Source organism: Molossus molossus, unplaced genomic scaffold, assembly GCF_014108415.1.
Source record: "Molossus molossus isolate mMolMol1 unplaced genomic scaffold, mMolMol1.p scaffold_m16_p_3, whole genome shotgun sequence".
Lineage (NCBI taxonomy): Eukaryota > Metazoa > Chordata > Mammalia > Chiroptera > Molossidae > Molossus > Molossus molossus.
The window spans coordinates 87529147-87541741 of record NW_023425366.1 but is presented as its reverse complement, the minus strand read 5'-3'; the positions used below and the strand labels follow the sequence as shown (position 1 = coordinate 87541741).

Here is a 12595-nt window from a genome sequence, read left to right as displayed (position 1 = left end):
CATCCCTAATGAGAATATAAGCCAACATATTTGAAAAAGACTCTTCTCAAGATAAAACACATATGCCTAAGACACTTTAATGTATCCTGTAATTCCCAAAATAATCTTCACATGTTTTAAATTATTTTTAGAAAATACACAATAGCATTTATATTTGGGTGAAGTACATCCCCAAAATTCATATTTTGAAGTCCAAACCCTAATACCTCATAATGTTACTGTGTTTAGAAATAAGGTCTTTAAAGTTAGGGTCTTTATTTAACGATAATGTCTTTAAAATGAGATCATTAGACACGAATCCAATATGACTGGTGTCCTTATAAGAAGAAGAGGTTAGGACACAGATATTCAGAAGAAAGACCATGTGAAAACAAAGGGACTGATGAACATAGATGTCAAAATCCTCAACAAAATCTTAGCAAATTGAATGCAGTAATATATTAAAAAATTATACACCACGACCAAATGGGATTTATCCCAGGGAAGCAAGGCTAGTACAATATTCACAAATCAATAAATATGATATACCACATAAACAAAATGAAAGATTAAAATCATATAATCATATCAATAGATGCTGAAAAAGCATCTGACAAAATCCAGCATCCATTTTTGATAAAAACTCTCAAAAAAGTGGGAATAGAAGGATCATATCTCAACATAATAAAGGCCATGTATGACAACCCTATAGCCAACATCATACTCAATGGGCAAAAACTAAAAGCATTTCCCTTAAGAAGAGGAACAAGACAGAGATTTCCACTTTCACCACTCTTATTTAACATAGTACTGGAAGTCTTAGCCACAGAAATCAGATATGAAGAAAAAATACAAGGGACTCAAACCGGAAAGGAAAAAGTACAGCTGTCATTATTCGTAGATGACATGATATGGTACATAGAAAACCCTAAAGACTCCATCAACATCTACTAGATTTAATAAATGAATTTGGCAAAGTAGCAGGATACAAAATCAACATCCAGAAATCATTGGCATTTTTTTTTTTTTTTTGCCAAAGATTTTATTTTATTTTATTTTTTTTCCACATCTTTATTGTTGGATGTAAAATGTATTACAGATGTTCCACAGTTTTCCCCCATTGACCCCCTCCTCCCCACTCCCGCCCCCCTCCCACCTTTTCCCATACTATTGTCCGTGTCCATTGGTTATGCCTATAAGTTCTTTGGTTTATTTCTTCCCACCCCCCCAACCCCTTTCCCTTTGAGGTTTGTCAGTCTAGCAATGAATTTGTGCTTCTTAATCCCTTCACCTTTTTCATCCATTCCCCCAACCCCTTTCCCAACTGGCAACCAACAAAATATTCTCTGTATCTATAAGAATGTTCCTGTTCTTCCTGTTCATTTTGTTTGTAGATTCCATTGTTGATAGATATGTATTCATTGCCATTTTGTTTGTTCCTACATTTTATCTTTTTCTTTAAAAAGACCCTTCATCATTTCATATAATAACGGTTTGGTAGTAATGAACTCCTTTAGCTTTTTCTTGTCTGGGAAAGTTTTTATATGTCCATCGATTCTAAATGACAGCTTTGCAGGATAGAGTAATTTTGGTTGAAGGTTCTTGGTTTTCATCACTCTGAATATTTCTTGCCACTCCCTTCTGGCCTGCAAAGTTTCTTTTGAGAAATCAGCTGACAGCCTAATGGGAACTCCCTTGTAGGTAACTAGCTGCCTTTCTCTTGCTGCTTTTAGGATTCTCTCTTTGTCTTGAACCTTTTGCATTTTGATGATGATGTGTCTTGGTGTGGGCCTCCTGGGGTTCATCTTGTTTGGGACTCTCTGTGCTTCCTGGACTTGTATGTCTGTTTCCTTCACCAAGTTAGGAAAGTTTTCAGCCATTATTGTTTCAAACAGGTTTTCGATTTCTTGTTCTCTCTCTTCTCCTTCCGGCACCCCCAAGATGCGAATGTTGGCACGCTTGAAGTTGTCCCAGAGGCTCCTTACACTATCCTCATTTTTTTGGATTCTTTTTTCTTTTTGCTGTTCTGGTTGGGCGTTTTTTGCTTCCTTATATTCCAAATCGATGGTTTGCTCCTTGGATTTACGTACTCTATTATTGAAGCTATGTAAATTATTCTTTATTTCAGTTAAAGCCTCCTTCGTTTCTAACTGTGCAGCGATCGTTTCTGACTGGTACTTTTTTATGCTCTTGAGGCCCTCACTGAGTTCATTGAGCATCCTTATAAGCAGTATTTTGAACTCAGCATCTGTTAGGTTGCTTATCTCCATTTCGCTTAGTTCTTTTCTTGGGGTTTTGTTCTGTTCTTTCATTTGGGACCTGTTTCTTTGTATCCTCATTTTGCTGCCTCCCTGTGTTTGTTTCTGTGTATTACTTAACGAGAGGTATGGGGCTCGCTGAGACCCGATGCTGCTCGTTTGAAAGAATTTAGGAAAAACCTGAAGCAGGATCCAAGACAGGCCAATCCTATGGTTAAGCAAGTAGCAACAGCTTGGGTGAGCCTAAAAGTTGGGTGGGGCGGGGCCTCAGGGAGTCAGCAGGGCGGGGCTACCAGTGTGAGCCAGGTTGCTGGAGTCCCAGATATGGCCACTGTCTGCCGCCCCAGGGAAGGGCTCACCAAAGGAACAACGGCCTCTGACAGCACGTTTGTCCCCGAGAAAGCCCCCTCTCCAGCCCTCGCTCCAGTGCCAAACAGCTCAGTTCCTCCCTGTATTTCTCTGGTGCCCCTGGAGCTGCCTCCCCTCCGAGCTTAGAGGGAGAGAGTCCGACAAGTCCGTGCGCGGGCCCTTTAAGGAGCTGCCTGTGGCTCCAGCCAGGTCAGCTTCCCTGAGCCTCAGTTCCCGCTGGTTTTTCCAGCCAGAAGTTATGGGGACTTCTCTTCCTGGCACTGGAAACCTGAGCGGAGCACCTGGTGTGGGACGGGGACCCCTCAGTCCTCAGGAAGGACCTTCCCAGCCTCGGGAGCCTCCTGATTTTTATCCGCCACACTTGGGTGTGGGACCAGCCGCCGCTGTGCCGCTGCCACCACCCCTCGCGCCGCCGCCCCTCCTACCAGTCTGGATGTAGCTGCCTTTTTTTTTTTAATTCCGTAGTTGTAGGACTTCCATTCAGCTTGATTTCAGGCGGTTTTGGATGATGGTTGTTCTGTAGTTTTGTTGTAACTTGGATGTGGTTGTGGGAGAACGCGATACTGCGATTCCCTACGCCGCCATCTTGACCGGAAGTCAAATGCCCTCATTGGCATTTTTATACACCACTAATGAACATACAGAAAGAGAAATTAAAAAAACAACCCCAATTACTACTGTAACAAAAAAATTAAGATACCTAGGAATAAGCTTAACCAAAGAAATAAAGGTTCTATTGACAGAAAACTATAAGACATTGAAAAAAGAAATAGAGGAAGATATAAAAAAACATGAAAAGATATAGCATGTATATGGATTGGAAGAATTAACATCATTAAAATGTCCATATTACCCAATGCAATCTATAGATTCAATGTAATACCCATCAAAATACCAAAAACATATTTCACAGAACTAGAACAAATACTTCAAAAGTTCATATGGAACCAAAAAAGACCCCAAATAGCCACAGCAATCTTGAAAAAGAAGGACAAAGTAGGTGGGATCACAATACTAGGTATCAGGTTATACTACTAAGCAACTGTAATCAAAACATCCTGGTACTGGCACAAGAACAGGCATATAGATCAATGGACCAAAGACATTATGCTCAATTAGTATTTGAAAAAGGTGGCAAGAGCATACAATGGAGTAAAGACATCTCTTCAATAAATGGTATTGGCAAAACTGGACAGCTACATGCAAAAAAATGAAACTACACCACCAATTTACACCATACACGAGAATAAACTCAAAATGAATAAAAGACTTAAATGTGACTTGTGAATCCATAAAAATCCTAGAAGAAAATGTGGGCAACAAAATTTCAGACATCATACAGAGCAGAATTTTCACTGATGCAAGGCCTAGAGCAAGAGAAACAAAGGAAAAAATCAATAAATGGGACTACATCAAACTAAAAAGCTTCTGCACAGCAAAAGAAACAAGAATCAAAATGGAAAGGCAACCCACTGTATAGGAGAACATAATTGCCAACAATACATCAGATAAGGGGTTAATTTCCAAAATATATTGAGTGCTCATACAACTCAACAAAAGGAAGATAAAGAACCCAATTAAAAAATGGGCAGAGGAGCTAAATAGCCATCTCTCTAAACAGGACATACAAATGGCCAAGAGACATATGACAAAATGCTCAACATCACTAATCATCAGAGAGATGCAAATTAAAGTGACTATGAGGTATCACCTCACACCTGCCAGAATGGTTGCTATCAACAAATCATCAAACAAGTGCTAGAGAGGTTGTGGAGAAAAGGGGACTCTAGTACACTGCTGGTGGGAATGCAGACTGGTGCAGCCATTATGGAAAACAATTTGGTGTTTCCTCAAAAAAATTTAAAATGGGACTGCCATTTGACCCAGTTATTCCACTTCTAGTACTATATCCTAAGAAGCCTGAAATACCAAATAGAAAGAATATATGTACTCCTATGTTCATAGCAACACTATTTACAATAGCTAAGATCTGGAAACAGCCCAAGTGTCCATCAATAGATGAATAGATAAAAAAGCTGTGGTAGAACTTATATGCATGTATGCATGAACAGTGGATATGGACAACAAACTGGGGACAGGGCAGGGAGGGAAAAGGAGGGGGGAATCAGTGGGGGGAAAAGGAGAAACATCTGTAACAAAAATTAATTAATAAAGAAAATAAAAATAAAATAAATAAAAAATAAAAATAAAAAAGCTGTGGTAAATATACACAATGGAATACTATGCAACTGTAAGAAAGAAAGCTCTCTTATCCTTTGAGACGACATGGAAAGACCTGGAGAGCATTATGCTAAGCTATAAAAGCCAGTCAGAGAAAGACGAGTACGACATAATCTCACTATTTGTGGAATATAATGAACAAAATAGACCCAGAGACATAGAAGTAGGGTTCAGACTGACAAACCTTAGAGGAGGTGTCAATGGGGGAAAAAGGAGAAACATCTGTAACAAAAATTAATAAATAATAAATAAATAAAATAAAAAGATATTGTAAAAGAGAATGAAAAAGTGAAAAGAGAGAGAGAAGGATAAAAAAAGAAAACAAAGGGAAAACACAGCCACCTACAAATCAAGAAGAAAGGCTTAAAAACAACAACAACAAAACAAACCAACATCTTAATCTCAGATTCTTAGCCTCTAGAACTATGAGAAAATGCCTACTATTTATTATTTAAGCCAGCCAGTCTGTGATACATTCTTATGGAAGCCCTAGAAAACTAATATAGTATCTACTGGCTATTTGATGAATGTGGATAACATGCTTTATTCCTTTTTCTGGTTTTCACTGTTTCAACACAAGCACTACCAACATTACACAAATATGACCATAGGATTATTAGCTTACCTAATATATAATGAATATGTTTGACGTATCAATATATCATACAGTAATTTCCAATGTATTACTTAAGTCCATATGCTCCTTAAGTCATGTGAGAGAGTTTAAAGATTAAAGTTAATGCGATTTTCAAAAAAAAAAAAAAAGCTTATATGATTATGAAACAGCAATATGAAATGTTCAACAATCAAATAACTATATTTTCACAATTCCTCTCTACTAAAGGTATAGGTAGAACACAATTCAAACAAAAATCTCAATGATGTTTTTATTCCTATTTCTATTTTCCTAAACTTTTCAACTTTGAATCATAAAATATATTATGTACAATAAGAAAAATAAAATAAAAGCCATAAGGAAAAAACAAAGAGATGTTATAAGGTGTAAATAGTTTGATTAAACCTTTCCTCCAACATTTAAACAAACAAAAAAAGATTTTTATTGTAGATTCTCCAAATGTTTCTAAGTAATTTCTAGCTTTTGGTGGCTGATCTTATAGACAAATTGCTATATAGCCATCTTTTTAAAATGTCAATGATAACTTTGCTGGTTCTTTTGTTTTTAATCTTCACCAAGGATTTTTTTTTATTGATTTTTTTTTTTTTTTTTTTTTTTTTTTTTAGAGCGAATAGAAGGGAGAGAGAGAAAGATCAATCCAGTGTCTCCCGTAAATGCCCTGACAGAGGATCAAACCTGAAACCTTTTGGAGTAGGGGACGATGTTCCAGCCAACTGAGCCACCAGGCCAGGGCAGCTTTGCTGGTTCTTTAAACACTATTTTTTAGGATCCCAAGTCTAAATGGTTGGTCTTGAATATGAGTGAAAGAATCCTAGGTGCTTGCTACTAGAAACACGTTTTTATATTTAGATATAACAGGCTGTTAAAAAAATCACCTCAACTTAAATAGGCTACTTAAAAAAAAAAAAAATCCTCCACTTAGATCAATCATTAAACCTCCCTTTTATTTATTTATTTATTTTTTTGTTTCTTAATTATAAAAAATTTTGGCTGAAAAATTCCAAATAAAATTAGGTAAAAATTAAATTTCTCGCCTCAGAGAGTAAATATATTCTTCCTTTATTCACAGAACTAAGTGTTAGATCTGTGGGAAGAAACTACAAGACAGAGCTGCTAAAACTATGAAAGACCTAATAATCTAACTTGTTTTGTCTTAGGTAGTTGTATATGCTGAAGGATCTGTACTATTCTAGGGAGTGATAGCCTAGGTAAGTTTTAGTTGGTGACAGTGTAACCTTAGCAGCAGTTATCAACCTGTGGGTCTCGACCCCTTTGGTGGTCGAATGACCCTTTCACAGGGGTCGCCTAAGACATAACAGTAGCAAAATTACAGTTATGAAATAGCAACAAAAATAATTTTATGGTTGGGGGTCACCACAACATGAGGAACTGTATTAAAGGGTCAAGGCATTAGGAAGGTTGAGAACCACTGCCTTAGAGGGAACCGCTGCCTTAGAGGGTACCACTGCGGTTCCGATCATAAATTTAACGGTTCAACTGCTGAATGATACAGACATGGACTAAAATGAAACTCTGACAGCTGAATATAGCTCTGTATAGGTCTTAGTTCTTTATTACACACTCCTCAATTTTTCATTTGGTGTTTTTATCTGTAGGAGTGAATATGATTTGAACTTACTCATGTTTAGAAGGAAGTAAAGTAAATTGCATGAAGAAATTGGGTCCCAATGATATAGGACAGACTGAAATGACAACTGGATTGAGAAAAAAAAGAGATTAAAGAGTCAAACTCTGGAGAAACTAGAGCCGTGTGTGGAAGGACTCAAAACATGTGAAATTCCTTAAATAAAAATGTATTAACTTTAAATAATTGCACCTATGTTACAAATAATGAAAACCCGTTACACTTAAAAAAACCCCACAAGTTTCTCTGAGCAAATATCAAAGAACATGGCATGCTTTAGCAAGATATGTTTTTTCATACTGTATGTAATTTTTCTACATCACCCTGGTATGGTTGTGACTACATCTGCTGTTTAAGAGCATAAATCATATGAAGGGCAATATGCTCAATATCTTCAACCTTGTGTCTGATAAGTTTTTGTTTCTTTGTTAATTTATGTGTCCATTTGGCTTATTTTGTTTTTGCTCATCCTTCTTGCTTAATTTATTCCATAAACAGATAGTTACTGAAGGCCAACCCAGATAAGATGTAGTGCAACTTTAATTCCTGGCCCTTGCAAAATCTCTTAATGTTATTTTATTATTGTCAGACTCTTTTCCAAAGAGTCCGAGAGTTCAATGATTTGCACTTTGGTTTATAAAGAGTTGTGTTTGTGAATAAAGATTCAACTGTCTGTCTCAGAGAAATGGCTTTCAATTAAGTGTGACTATTTCTCATATAGCTAACACATGTTGCTCACTGGACATATTTTAAATGTAGTCTAAAATAAAACCATATATTTTTTAAAGGGGGAAAACTAACACTATTACTAATTCTGGGGAATGAGGAAAGCAAGCGAAAAGAAGTGACTGATAGAAGTTACATAATATTAAACAATGATCTGCTTCAAACCAAGCCGCTCCAGATTGGCAGTTTCTTTCATTGCTTTAGTGTGTTTATTTCCTTTGCTTCTTAGGGTAGAGAGGAGCAGTCAAAGAAGTATAACACCCTATGTTACATCCACTGCAAAGATATACTAATCTAGAGATGTGCAAAAAAATGAACTCTTAAATGTGAATTTTGTTTTCTTTCTGAACTAAAAAGAAATGAAAATTGAAACTAAATAGCCCTGGCTGGTGTGGTGCAGTCAGATCACTGGTTCGATTCTTGGTCAGGGCACATGCCTGAGATTGCAGCCTTGATCCCCAGTGAGGGGAGTGCAGAAGACAGCTTATCGATGTTTCTATCTTCCTCTCCATCTCCCTGTCCCTTCTCCTCTCTCTAAAAATCAATGAAACCATATTTGTAAAACCCTGAGACTAAATAGATGTGTCAGCCTATACATTTTATACACACTTTACAGTGTTATGATTAAAATCTATCAAGAAGACAGAGCAAAAGCATTTATTCTGACCTCATTTTTTTTCTTCATAAAAGAGATGAAGTAAAGAATAAAAAAATTTCTGCCTCAGTAAATAATTAATTATGGAAATTAATATAACTCTTATGAGGACTGTGTCAGGAATAATTTCAGTGGGCAAGTAGGCCATCCATTTGAGTATATGTCATTTTTTGTACTGAATTGAGTGAGGAGCTGAACCTGACATATTCATCATGAGTTTGTTGTGTTTAGCATATGGTTCATAGAGAACTATTTTTATGGTATTATTGCAACCTCAGGCAGGTTGAGGGTCCACTCCTGTTATAGTTTCACAGACATTGACATCAATTTGGAAAAGATGAGCATTTAGGGCTTAAAAACCTCAAGTGTTCTTTGCAAAATATAGTTTTAAGGTTAAATTAGTCATAATTTTGTTCCAAAACAATATCCTACCTCTACCAAGTTTATGTTGGTATTATCTATTTATCCAATTTTTAAAATTTTGCTAATATATTGCGTCAACAAATTACATAACATTCTCTTTCTGTATCAGCAAAACTCCCACTGTGATCAAGATCATCTGATATGTATAGCAGTGTGAAATTCTTTTGGAAGACAGCAAAAGCTCTATATGAGCTACTTCCTCTCCAGTTCTGGTATCATTTATTCACTCATATAATAACAAGATACTGCCAGCTTAGTTGGAAATAGTACCATATGGTTCTGGCTGATTTGTAGTCTGTGACCTTGTTGGGAAGGTTCTCTTCTGCCCCTCCCTCCCTCTGTTGTATTACCTCAGTCTGGCTCTAAGTATACCATTCTGCCCTGACCAACACCTCTCACGTGTCTCTACACCTGCACATACCATATGTGTCTCTTTTTTACTGTGATTTCCATTTTGTGAATGAATTCATATAAATATATTCATTTTTATAAGAATTCTTGCTCTCTGGTCTTCTACATTCAAATAAAATATATTGTTATATTACTTCTTGATATCTCTTTAAAGAATTTAAAATATAGGTCACAGACTAAAAACATCCTCCCCCCAATCTTACAAATAACTAGAAACTTTCAAAATACTTCTTCTAAATATGTTATTTTGGCAAATGGTATTTCACGATTTATTTCAAGTAGGAATCCAAATATCAGATTTCAATAGTATGTGTTGCTGAACCTAATTATTCAAAGATAAAAGCAGATTTTTGGTAATCAAGTAAAAGATGGTCAAATTGTTACTTAATTTTCTGTGACTGAACATTGAATTTGACTCTGAAACTTTTATTTCTATGTGCGTGTGTGTGCAAATGCTAATATATTATGTTATTCAACTTAAATATCCTATTGGTCTAATAGGTAAAATATTTTATGACAAAAAAAACAGACGGTTCATATGTTAGTATTTTAGTATTTACGTGATAAATTCCAATTCAGAACTCAAATTTTAGCCTGTCTTCAAATTGTCTGTAATTATTAGACTTTATAGCCATTCTATAATCCAGGCTTTAAAACAATAGCCATTTAAAAGTGAGCAAAAACATCTGCCTACTGTTAATATAAATTGTCCCTATGTCATCTGAGTCATAGGAACACTGGATATACTTCAGTCGGTAATGAACAGCTTCAAGAAAATTTCCCAGTGGTTGCCTTGAATTTTCTAAATGTAATATTCTTCGGATTAATATTTTCCTAGGCCCAAAACCTCTCTGCAAAATAAAGTATATCTGCTGCATAACATAGATTGAAGTATAATGTGCATTTTTATACATCCGGATTTTTACATGGGGATTTCAGATGTGATAAAACAGTAGCACTCATGCTTGGGATGGGTTAAGTGATAATAGCAAGAACTTGGGCATGGAAAGTACAAACAAAGGATTTTCCAAGGGGAAGGTAGAATTAAATTCAATGGCAGCTACTTAATTTACTAAGACAAAATGAGAACAGGACAAAGAAATGTGGCTAATTTCCATCCAGAACAACTATAAAATGGGAAAAAAAAAAATGCCAGTGTCAGTTACTGGTAAAATATAGAATTTATTTAAAAACATAAACATCCCTGGCCAGTTTGGCTCAGCAGTTGAGTGTCGGCCTGTGGGCCAGAGAGTCCTGGGTTCCCTTCCTTCTAGGGGCATGTACCACAAAACAAAAAACAAACAAACAAACAAACAAACAAAAAAACAAATTAAATGACCTCTGATTACTTGATCAGTTATATTTTCATATAAAAATGTACATAAGTTCCTTCATCTCACTTCAAAATAAAATCAAAACACTCATCAACATGTGGTCAAATACAACATCTACTGATGGTCTAGTTGGAATGAGGTGTCATGAACTGTCTTCTGAGCTAAAAAAAAATAAGCCAGTTGCTGATTGAATAAGTAAGCACAATATTGCAGGAAACATATCCAGCTGAGTTGTAACACCTCTAAAACTTTCCTTTCATCTCTGAAATAGACCAGGCATGGAATTTCACAACATGTCTAACACATCTTCCTGGGAAGCAACTCCTGAGCCTTCTGGGTAGCTCTTTTTTTTTATCAAAACCAGTTTTGATCATCAGATCACTCTTGTGATGACTAAGAGAGAACAAAAGCCTCTGCTTTCTCTGCTTTTTATGAAAAATTCCCTCAATTCAACTCTTATATGACTCATTAAAGTCAGTTAAACAAAACAAACTAAGCAGTTAAACCCAAATGTCATTGTATTCATTCTGAGAACACAGATATTTCCCTAATTTTTCTGCCAGCTGGTATACATATATATTTATTTACTAAGGGAAATTTATCCAAAACTTGTTCTGCCATTTTTCTTCCCTATTAGTAGTCTTTCTTTCTCGTTCCCATCTTTGGTTGAGAATTGACTGAGAAGCTATTTACCATTAGTTTTATTACAGAAAAAAAACTGTATTATTATAAACTTAAATGTCTATTTCTATAAAAAATTTAACATGTGCATGAAATTATGCAATTTTAGATATCTATTCATGAAACATTATTTCTTAATAACTTTTTAAAGAAATAAAAATTGCTAAAAAAAATTACAGCTTGTTTGTTTTGTAATGGCAATTGATAAAACTTTCTTTAATAAACTTGGTCTAAAGTTTTTGGGTTAAAAGTTATTGTATAGCCGGGTGTGGTGGCACGTGCCTGTAGTCCCAGCTACTCGGGAGGCTCAGGCTGGAGGATTGCTGGAGACCAGGGGTTCTGGGCTGTAGTGCACTATGCCAATCCGGCGACCGCACTAAGTTCGGCATCAATCTGGTGACCTCCCGGGAGCGGGGGACCACCAGGTTGCCTAAGAGGGGTGAACCAGCCCAGGTCGGAAACTAAAGGTTATTGTTTAAAGTTATTGCTACCTCTACTTTCTGTTCTGAAATCCATGAATAAAAACAAATAATAATAATAACCTTTTATTTTATTTTAATTTACTTTTTTATCCTTACCCGAGGACATTTTTCCATTTTTGTTCAGATAGAGTGGGAGGGGGAGAGAGAGAGAGAGAGAGAGAGAGAGAGAGAGAGAGAGAGAGAGAAACATCGACGTGAAAGGGACACATTGAGTTGCTGCCTTCTGCACCACTCCAACCAGGGTTGAGGACAAACTGCCACCAAGGTACGTGCCCTTAGCGGGAACCGAACCTGGGTATCTCTGGACCAGTGAGCCAATGCTCTAACCGTTGAGCAAAACTGGCCAGGACATACATAACCTTTGATTTTCAATGAAACTATAGAAGAACCACTATCAAATATAATGAAATATGGGCCAAACAGCAGGAAGATACTAAGGATTTAAGCCATTTCAGATCCCAAACAGGACACACAATACTCTCAAATTAGGTGGCATGCCCTAAGGGTGGAGGACAAACCAGTGATACCTTCTTTAAAAAAGTAAGGCCAATTGGCACATGAAGGTTGCGAGGAAGTCCCGGTGCCAATACGACATCACAGAGTGAGAAGGGAAATGGTAGGATGAAGACCATCATGCACACATTATCTTTGCCTGAGGTTCTTGTCATTGTGCCAGGGTGGAAGAATACATTATGTGGATATCATTGCTAAAACTTCTAATCTCTGTGAAACATTGGGTTCTGGTAAGGGTCAA

The 12595-nt window shown here is 36.4% G+C and overlaps 1 non-coding gene across 1 annotated transcript; it reads left to right on the top strand.

Annotated features, from left to right (window-relative positions):
- The first annotated feature begins 6954 nt into the window (after positions 1-6954).
- On the top strand, positions 6955-7026 carry LOC118643044. Its single transcript, XR_004961932.1, has one exon. It is a non-coding gene; the product is annotated as a small nucleolar RNA SNORD5 (small nucleolar RNA).
- Positions 7027-12595: the final 5569 nt, after the last annotated feature.